Source organism: Lepus europaeus, chromosome 8 (assembly GCF_033115175.1).
Source record: "Lepus europaeus isolate LE1 chromosome 8, mLepTim1.pri, whole genome shotgun sequence".
Taxonomy (NCBI): Eukaryota; Metazoa; Chordata; class Mammalia; order Lagomorpha; family Leporidae; genus Lepus; species Lepus europaeus.
The window spans coordinates 34,218,110-34,228,884 of NC_084834.1; positions in this window are offsets into that span (position 1 = coordinate 34,218,110).

Sequence of the window (10,775 nt, forward strand, 5' to 3'; positions counted from 1 at the left end):
AAACAATATAGCTGCAAAATATTTGAAAAAATTGACAGAATTAAAATGAGAAATGACAAATGCACCATTATATGTTAACTACAGCATCTGTGAATTGATTGCTAGAACAAGTGGGCAGAAAACCAGCAATGATACAAATTAATGCCACCAACAACCATATCATTGAGTTTATAGAACACTTCATACAATAAAAAACACACATCCTTCTCAAGAAACCATATAAAGCATACCAAGATAGACCATAAGACAAACCTCAACAAACTTAAAAGAATTTAAATCTACAGAGTATGCTCTCCAAACACAATGAAATCAAATTAGAAATCAATTATCAAAAGTTACAAAGAATATCTCCAGATTAAATAAGATACTTCTAATTTGTCCAAGGATCAAATATGAGATCTCAATAGAAATCAAAAAATCTGTTGAACTGAATGAAAATCTGATATATTATGGAGCATAACCAAAGCAGTGCTTAGAGGATAATTACAGCCCTAAATGCTTACATGCAAATGCAAAAAAAAAAAAAAAAAAAGGAAATAGACTCAAAATTAAGCTTCCATTTCAGAAATCAAGAAAAAGAAGAGCAAAATAAGCCCAAGATAAGTAGAAAGAAGAAAATAATAAAGGGAAGAGCAATCCATAAAATTAAGAACAGGAAAACAAAGAGAAAATGAAATTTTAGAAAGAACAGATTCTCAGTATAGTTGATCTTCTGTATATAAAGATGATTAAAAATGAATCTTAATGAGAATGGGATGGGAGAGGGAGTAGGAGATGGGATGGTTTGCAGATGGGAGGGTGGTTATGGGGGAAGAACCGCTATAATCCAAAAGTTGTACTTTTGAAATTTATATTCATTAAATAAAAGTTTTCTATTTAAAAAAAAATAACCAGATTCTTTGGGGCTGGTGTTGTGGTGTAGCAGGTAAAGCCACTGCCTGCAACCCCACCATTCTATATGAGCATCTGTTTGAATCCTCGTGGCTCCACTTCCAATCTAGCTGCCTGATAATGTGCCTGGAAAAACAGCCAAATAGGACCCAAGTTCCTGGGCCCCGATGGGGTTCTAGGCTCCTGGCTTCAGCTTCACTCAGCCCTGGCCATTCCAGACATTTGGAGAGTGAATCTGCAAAGGAAGATCTATCTGTCTCTCTGTCTCTCCCTCCCTCTCAATAACTCTGTCTTTCAAATAAAGGAAATAAATCTTTTTTAAAAAAATTGATTCTTTGGGGCTGGCGTTGTGGTGTAACTGTTAAAGCCACTGCCTGCATGGCTGGCATCCCATATGGGCACTGGTTCATGTCCTAGCTGCTCCACTTCTGATCCAGCTTCCTCCCCTCCACCCACATCATGCACCTGGGAAAGCAGTGGAAGATGGACCAAGTACTTGGGCCCCTGCCACCCACGTGATAGACCCAGAAGAAGCTCCTGGCTCCTGGCTTTGATCTGGCCCTGCACCAGCTGTTGTGGGCTTCACTAGGGAGTGAAGCCTCAGATGGAAGATCTCTGTCTCTCCCTCTCTCTAACTCTTTCAAATAAATAAATAAATCTTTTTTAAAAAATTGTTTCCTTGGCCGGCGCCGCGGCTCACTAGGCTAATCTTCCGCCTTGCGGCGCTGGCACACCGGGTTCTAGTCCCGGTCGGGGCACTGATCCTGTCCCGGTTGCCCCTCTTCCAGGCCAGCTCTCTGCTGTGGCCAGGGAGTGCAGTGGAGGATGGCCCAAATGCTTGGGCCCTGCACTCCATGGGAGACCAGGATAAGCACCTGGCTCCTGGCTTCGGATCAGCACGGTGCGCCAGCTGCAGCGCGCTACCGCGGCGGCCATTGGAGGGTGAACCAACGGCAAAAGGAAGACCTTTCTCTCTGTCTCTCTCACCGTCCACTCTGCCTGTCAAAAATAAAAAAATAAACAAAAAATAAAAAAAAATTGTTTCCTTGGAAAGTCATATTTATAAGCAAATCTATAGGAAAACTAAGAGAGGAAGGGGGAAGAATGGAAGACACAAATCACCAGTAACAGGAATGAAATAGGAACTACCACTCCACACCCTGAAACATCAGAAGAAGAATAAGAGAATACTGCAAACATAAATTTGGCAAGTTAAATGAAAGAAACTACCTTCTTGAAAAATATACTATAACTCAGGTAATGTGAAATATATATCATTATAAGAACTAACTATTTTGGAAATTAAATTCATAATTTAAAAACTCCTGCAAATAAATCTATAAGTACAGATGGTTTCAATGGAAAATTCTTCCAAATGTTTGCAAAAGAACTAATCCCAACTCTATGCAATCTCCTACAGAAAACAGAAGAGGAAGGTATGCTGCCAAATTCCTTTTATGGAGTTACCATAACCCTGCTACCAAAGCAGATGAAGACACCACCAAAAAAATGGCAGACCAATATCCCTAATGAATAGATGCAAAAATCATTTTTGAAATATTATCAAGCACTGTGTAAGGAGAATTATGCATTCTGATCAAGTAGGATTTATTCTAGAGATATAAGATTGGCTCAATATTTGAAAATTAATCAGTGGTAGCTGCCATATTAACAGGTTGGAGAAGAAAACTCAGATGATTTTATTTGACCAAAACTTAACACCTATTCAGTAAAACTCTCAGAAAAAAAAGAGAGAGGAACTTCCTTCACTTGATAAATAGCCTCCATAAAATATCTTCAGGTAGTGTTATGTTTAATGACTGAATGCTTTCCTTCTAACATCAGAAATAAGCAAGGATGTCTGCTTACATCTTTCAATTCAACCCAACACTGGAAAAAAAAAAAACAGAAAACTGTTCCCAATTACAGATAATATAATTGTCTCCATTGAAAACCCAAGAAATCTGCAAAAACTTACTAGGCCTAATAAATGAGTTCTAAAAAGTTTCATCATACAAGATAAGTATTAAAAACTCAGCTGTATTTCTACATACTACCAATGAACATGTGACATCAGAAATTAAAATTACAGGATCAGATACAAGTATCATTGCTCAAAGACATGAAATACTATGTGTAAATGTGATTAAACATCTATAAGGTTTGTATGCTGAAAACTATACAATGCTGATAAAAGAAATTAAATATTTAAATAAATGGAGACACAAACCATGTTCATGCACTAGAAGATTCAACATACTAGAGAAGTAAATTCTCCCCAAATTGATACACAGATTTAATGCAATTCCTATCAAAATGAAAGCAGTGTTTCTAGTAGATAGAGATAAACTTATAACATTTATATGGAAATGCAAAGGAAGTAGAATAGCTAAAATAATTTTGAGATAAAAATAATAAAAATATGAATCAGTTATCCAATTTTTTTAAAGATTTATTTATTTATTTGAAAGGCAGAGTTACAGAGAGGCAGAGGCAGAGAGAGAGAGAGAGAGAGAGAGAGAGAGAGACAGGTCTTCCATCTGCTGGTTCACTTCCCAGATGGCTGCAACAGCTGGAGCTGCGCTGATCCAAAGCCAGGAGCCAGGAGCTTCTTCCAGGTTTCCCATTCAGGTGCAGGGGCCCAAAGACCTGGGCCATCCTCCACTGCTTTCCCAGGCCATAGCAGAGAGCTCAAACCAGTGCCCATAGGGGATGCCGGCACTGCAGGCGGCAGCCTTACCTGGTACACCACAGTACTGACTCCAGTTATCCAATTTTAAGACTTACTATATAGCTATAGTGATCAAAACTGTATAGTATTGGTGGAGTGATACATAAGTCATGGCTAGATAAATGGAGTATAAGGAGAACCCAGAGAGACACATAAAAATATAAGTATACTCAACTGAATTTTGACAAAGGTGGTAAAGCAATTCATTGGAAAAAGAATATGGTTTTCAAGAGATGATCCTGGAGAAATTGAAGCCTTGACCTTGACCTAGGTCTTAAGCCTAGTATAAAAAGTAACTGAAGGGGCCAGCGCTGTGGCATAGTGGGTAAAGCTACCGCCTGCAGTGCCAGCATCCCATGTGGGCACTGGTTTGAGTTCCGGCAGCTCCATTTCTAATCTAGCTCTCTGCTATGGCCTGGGAAGGCAGTAGAAGATGGCCCATGCCCTTGGCCCCTGCACCTGCATGGGAGACCTGGAAGAAGCTCCTGGCTCCTGGCTTTAGATGGGCGCAGCTCAGGCCGTTGTGGCCATCTGGACATGAACCAGGAGATGGAAGACCTCTCTCTCTCCCTCTCCTCTCCTCTCTCTGTGTAACTCTGACTTTCAAATAAATAAATAATAAATAAATAAATAAATATGATGCTAGTTGTGTGCTTGTCACATATGATTTTTCTTATGTTGAATACATTCCTTTATACCTAATTTGTTGACAGATTTTTTTAAAGATTTATTTATTTGAAAGGCACAGTTACAGAGAGAAAAAGAGAGAGAGAGCTATCTTCCATCCACTGTTTTACTCTCCAGATAGCCACAGTGGTTGGGGCTGGGCCACGCTGAAGACAGGAGCCAGGAGCTTCATCCAGATCTTCCATGTGGGTGCAGGGTCCCAAGTACTTGGGCCACCTTCCACTGCTTTCCCAGGTGCATTTAGCATGGGAGTTGGATTGGAAGTGAACCAGCCAGGACTCATCCAGAGCCCATATGGCATGCTGACATTGTAGGCGGTGGCTTAACCCACTGTACAACAACACCAGCCCCAACTGTTTTTTGTTTGTTTGTTTGTTTTGTTTTTTTATCATGAAAAGATTTTGAATTTGGTTAAATGATTTTTTTCTGCACCTACTGATATGATCATGAATTTGTATCCTTTCTGCTAATGTGTTGTATCACACTTGTGGTTTATCCATGTTGAAATATCCTTATTTTATCATAGGCATAAATCTCCCTTGATCATGGTATTTTATGCTCTAAAATTGAGGAGTGTTTTTTTTTTTGGTATTTTGTTGAGGATTTTTGCATGTATGTTCCTCAGGGATTTGACCTGTAATCTTCTTTTCTTGCAGTGTCCTTCTGTGTCTTTACTACCCAAATATATAGCTCATAACATAAGTTTGGAATTTTTTCCCTCCTCTTCAATTTTTGGAAGAATTTGAGAACTATTGTATTCATTCTTCATTAAATCTGACAGAAGTCACCAATGCAGCCACTTAGTCCTAGGCATTTCCTTGTTGACAGATTTTTGGTTACTCACTAAAGCTCCTTACTACTCACTAGTCTGTTGAGACTTTCTACTTCTTCATGATTCAGTCTTTGCAGGTGTATGTCTCTAAAAATGTTGGCATATAATTGTGCAGAGTAGTCTATCGTGTTCCTTTATATTTCTATGGTGTCACTTATGTCTCCTGTTTCATTTAAAAATTGGCTGTAGTCTTTTTTCTTCTTAGTTTACAGGTTTTTTTTAAAGATTTATTTTATTTATTTGAAAGACAGAGTTACAGAGAGAGGTAGAGACAGAGAAAGAGGTCTTCCATCTGCTGGTTCACTCCCCAATTGGCTGCAAAGGCAGGGACTGGGCCGATCAGAAGCCAGGAGCCAGGAGCTCCTTCCGGGTCTCCCACAAAGGCACAGGGGCCTAAGGACTTGGGCCATCTTCTACTGCTAGCCCAGGCGACAGCAGAGAGCTGAATCGGAAGAGGAGCAGCAGAGACTAGAATTGGCACCCATATGGGATGCCAGAACTTCAGGCCAGGGCTTTAACTCGCTGCGCCACAGCACCGGCTCCCATAGTCTAAAGGTTTTCCAATATTGTTTATCTTTTCAAAAAACTCTCAGTTTCATTGGTCTTCTCTATTGTTTTCCAGCATTTTTTCACTGATTTCTGCTCTAACATTTATTATTCCTTTCTGATTGTGTCTTACTTTGTTCTTCTTCTAATTCTTTGAGGTGCAAAGTCAACACCTTTGAGATCTTTCTTTTTATTTTTTTTTAAAGATTAATTTATTTATTTGAAAGGCAGAGTTACAGAGAAGCAGAGACAGAGACAGATCGAGAGAGAGAGTCTTCCATGCACTGATTCACTCCTCAAATGTAGTTCGTTGTAAGTACAGTTTTATAATTGTAATTTGTTTTTTATTTTTTAACTTTTATTTAATAAATATAAATTTCCAAAGTACAGCTTATGGATTACAATGGCTTTTTCCCCCCATAACTTCCTTTCCACCCATAACCCTCCCATCTCCCGCTCCCTCTCCCATTCCATTCGCATCAAGATTCATTTTCATTTATCTTAATATACAGAAGATCAATTTATTATATTTATAATTGTAATTTGTAATTAATACTTTGGATTAATTGACCTCTTTATCATTATATAACTAATTTCTTTGTCTCTTGTTACAATTTTCAACTTGAAGTCTACTTTGTCAATTATAAGTATAGCTGCCTCTGCTGTCTTATGATTACCATTTGCATGAAATATCTTTCTTCATTCCTTCACTTTTTTTTTTTAATTTTTGACAGGCAGAGTGGACAGTGAGAGAGAGAGAGACAGAGAAAGGTCTTCCTTTGCTGTTGGTTCACCCTCCAATGGCCACAGCGCGCACCACACTGACCTGAAGGCAGGAGCCAGGTGCTTCTCCTGGTCTCCCGTGGGGTGCAGGGCCCAAGCACTTGGGCCATCCTCCACTGCACTCCCGGGCCACAGCAGAGAACTGGCCTGGAAGAGGGGCAACCGGGACAGAATCCGGTGCTCCAACCGGGACTAGAACCTGGTGTGCCGGCGCCACAAGGCGGAGGATTAGCCTGTTGAGCCACGGCGCCGGCCCTCATTCCTTCACTTTTAACCCACGTGTGTCCTTAAAGGTAAAGTGAATCTCTTGTAGGCAGCATATAGTTGAATTTTTAAAAAATTTTTTATCCATTCATTCATTCTATGTATTTTGATTAGAAAATGTAATCCATTGCTAATTGTTTTCTGTTTGTGTTTCCTTTGCTTTTGTTTTCCTGTCTTGGTATCTTTATGATTCGATGATTTTTTTTGGTTGGAGTATGCTTTGATCCTTTTCTGCTTATCTTTTGTGCATCTACTAAAGGCTTTTTTATTTGTAGATACCATGAGGCTTACATAAAAAATTTTATAGTTAGAATAGTCACTTTAGGCTGATAACAACTTAATGTCATGCAAAAACTCTACCCCTAACATCTCCCTCCCTCTCCAAGTTGTATTATTGATATTATAAGTTATATCTTGTATATGCTGTGCATCCATTAACAATTATAGAAGCTATAGTATTTTTAAGATATTAAATTCTAACTTTATACCAGATTAAAAGTGATTTACACATTACCATTATGGTATAAATATTATGATTTTCACAATCTTCTTATTCTTGTTTGAGTACAAAGGAATTTCATACTTTCATATGTTTTTGTATTACTAGTTAGTGTAATTGTTTTAAAGATTTATTTATTTATTCAAAAGTCAGAGTTACACAGAGAGAGGAGAGGCAGAGAGAGAGAGCATCCGATAGGTCACTCCCCAGGTGGCCACAACGGCCGGAGCTGTGCCGATCTGAAGCCAGAAGCCAGGATCTTCTTCCGGGTCTCCCACGTGGATGCAGGGGCCCAAGGACTTGGGCCATCTTCTACTGCTTTCCCAGGTCACAGTAGAGAGCTGGATGAAAAGAGGAGCAGCCAGGACTAGAACTGGCGCCCATATGGGATGCCAGCGCTTCAGGCCAGGGCGTTAACCCATTGTGCCACAGCGCCGGCCCCAAGTTAGTATAATTTTATTTCAAATTAAGGAACTCCCTTTAACATTTCTTATCAGTCAGATCTAGTAGTGATGAATGCCCTCAACTTTTGTTTCTCTAGGAAAATCTTTCTCCCTCCTTCATTTAGGCAGACACTTTTGTCCAGTATAACACTCTTCATTGGTAGTTTTGTTCTGTCAGCATTTGAACACATTATCCTACTGTCTCCTTCCTGAATGGTCTCTATTGAGAAATCTGATGATAAGCTTGTGGAGGTTCCCTTCTATGTGATGAGTTGCTTTTCATGTACTGTTCTCAAAATCCTCTTCACCTTTGATTTCTGAGAATTTTATTGTAATGTCTCAGTGAAGACCTCTTTGTATTAAATCTGTTTGAAATTCTTTGGCCTTCATAGATTTTGAGTTCATTTCTCTCCCCATATTTTGGAAAATTTTCCATCATTATTTCTTTATATCAACTTTTTGGCTCGTTCTCAACTCCTTCTAGGACTTTCATAATACATGCATTGGTTCCCTTGATTGTATCCCACAAGTCATGTAGACTTTCTTCACCCTTCATTTTTTTTTTTTTTTGTCTTTTTCTTCTGACTGGGCAATTTCAAATGACATATCTTCAAGTTTGCTGAGTCTCTCATCTCCATAATCCACTATGTTACTAAAGCTCTCTATTTTTTTTTTAATTTCAGTCATTATGTTCTTCACTGCCAGAATTTTTGTTTTATTTTTTTTTTATGGTTTGTGTCTCTTTATTGTGCATACTTTGTTTTCTTGATTTACTTAGTTATCTATTTGTGTTCTCCAGTAGCTCACTGAATTTCTTTAAGGCTATTATTTTGAAATTTTTGTCAGATAGTCCATAGATCTTCATTTATTTAAGGCAAATACATGGTGTATTATTATTATTATTACTATTATTTTGAAAGTATGTTTCCTTGGCTATTTCAGATCCTTATGGGCTTAGATTTCTGTTTGTGCACTTGAAGAAATAGGTACCTCTTTCGGTCTTCACAAACTGACTTCAGCAAGGAATGTCCTTCATCACTCAATCCAGTGAGAGATTTGGTTAGCTATTTGATAGATCCACAGGCAGGCTTGATGCTGGGGTCTGAGCAGATTGATCTGGTGCCTGGATTAGCAGGCTGGCAGATTAGCCTGGTCCTTGGTCCATAGGGATCAATGCTCCTACATCCACAGAGGCTACACTGCTGCCTACGTCCACAGGGGCTGGTTTAGACCCTGGGCCTACAGGTATGGGCCTGGCAAAGGGGTCCCTGAGGGCAAGACTAAAGTCTAAGTTTGCAGGGATATCCTGATTCTAGGGTGGGCTTGGCACCTGTATCTGTGGGGATAGCCCTTGTCCTGAAGTAACATAGGGGCCAGTCAGGGACCTGTGTCCACAGGGTTGTCTTGGCATTGGGACAGCCTGGGAGTGGGTCCACAGAGGTCAGTCTGGAGCCTGTATCTGTCTGGTTCAGCCTGGTGCAGGGGTTCCCAAAGGCATATCTGGTGATAGGGTTCATGCAAAGTTAGGTGTTAACTTCATTTTCCTTCCTTCTCAGGGAGAGCATCTCTCTTCATGCAACAATGCCAAAGCTTGAGGGAGGAGTGACACTGTATTCATCATCTTTTTGTTACTATAACAACAACCTGTGACAGGCTACTTATGAAGAAATAGATGTTTGGGGCCAGTGTTGTGGCATAGTGGGTTAAGCCATTGTCTGCAACACTGGCATACTGTAGGGACACCAGTTCATAGTTCATAGTTTCCCAGCTGCTCCACTTCTAATCCAGCTCCCTGCTAAAGTGCCTGGGAAAGCAGTGGAAGATGGCCCAAATGTTTGTGCTCCTGCACCTATGTGGCATATGCAGAAGCAGCTCCTAGCTCCTGGCTTCAGCCTGGCCCAGCCCCAGCCATTATGGTCATTTGAGGAGTGAAATTTGAGGAGTGAATCAACTGATGGAAGATCTCTATCTCTCCCTCTCTCTCTGTATCTCTGTCTTTCAAATAAATACTTAAGTCATTGAAAAAAAAAAAAGATGTTTACTTACTCACAGTTTTGGAGACTCAAGGCATGATGCCTGCATCAGCTTAGTTCTGGTGAGAACTGGTACATTGTGGATGGTGTAATGCATGCAGAAGAAAGATCTCATCTTGAAAGGGAAGCAGGGAGAGTTGGTTGGGGCCGTGCTTGCTCCTTTTCTGATAATCTCATGAGAGCTCAAGGGGTCACATGAGGACTACCTTCTGATTGCCCACTCCCAGTGACCTAAAGACCTCTCACTATGTCTTATCTCTTAAAGGTCTTACTACTTCAAAATACCACTCCTGGGGACCAAGCCTTTAACACATAGGCCATGGAGGGGACAACATTAAATCATATCCAAACCATAATACACAGACAATGTGAAACTGGCCTTCCTACCTACCTCACTGCTTCCTTCCTTATTTCTGTGCTCCACCTGTGAAGGTGTTTATGCGCATGACTGGTTATTCAAATTGACATTTATGTCAGAGGATGAGAAAGGGAAAATCCTATTCCACCTTCTTACTGATGTTACATATTCTAGGGAAAGAATTCTTAACTTTTGACAACAAAAACATGGCAAATGACAGGGAAAACTAACTGAATTCCACAAAGTTAAGCCTTTTCTCTACAAAAGACTTCAAGAAGATAAGAAAATAAGCTAAATAGTGGGGAAAAATAATTGCAAAATATACCAAATGATGAGTACCTAGAATATAAAGTACCTAGAATATAAAAATGCAACAGGAAAAACCTAAATGATATGATTAAAACATATGGAAAAAGACTTGAAAAGTCATTTCGCTGAAGCTGCAGCTATCTCCCCTAACCCATGATTCCATTTTTCTGTCATTAGCAGCAGTAATGGTCCAAGTGCTTGGGCCTCTGCCTCCCACAAAGGAGACTCAGATGGAGTTCCAGGCTCCTGGCTTCAACCTGGCCCAACCTCAGTCATTTGGGGAGTGAGCTAGTAGACAGAGGCTCACTTTCTCTCTTTTTCTGCCTCTCTCGTTCCCTCCCTAACTCTGACTTTGAAATAAATAAATACATAAATAAATAAATCTATCTTTAATAAAAA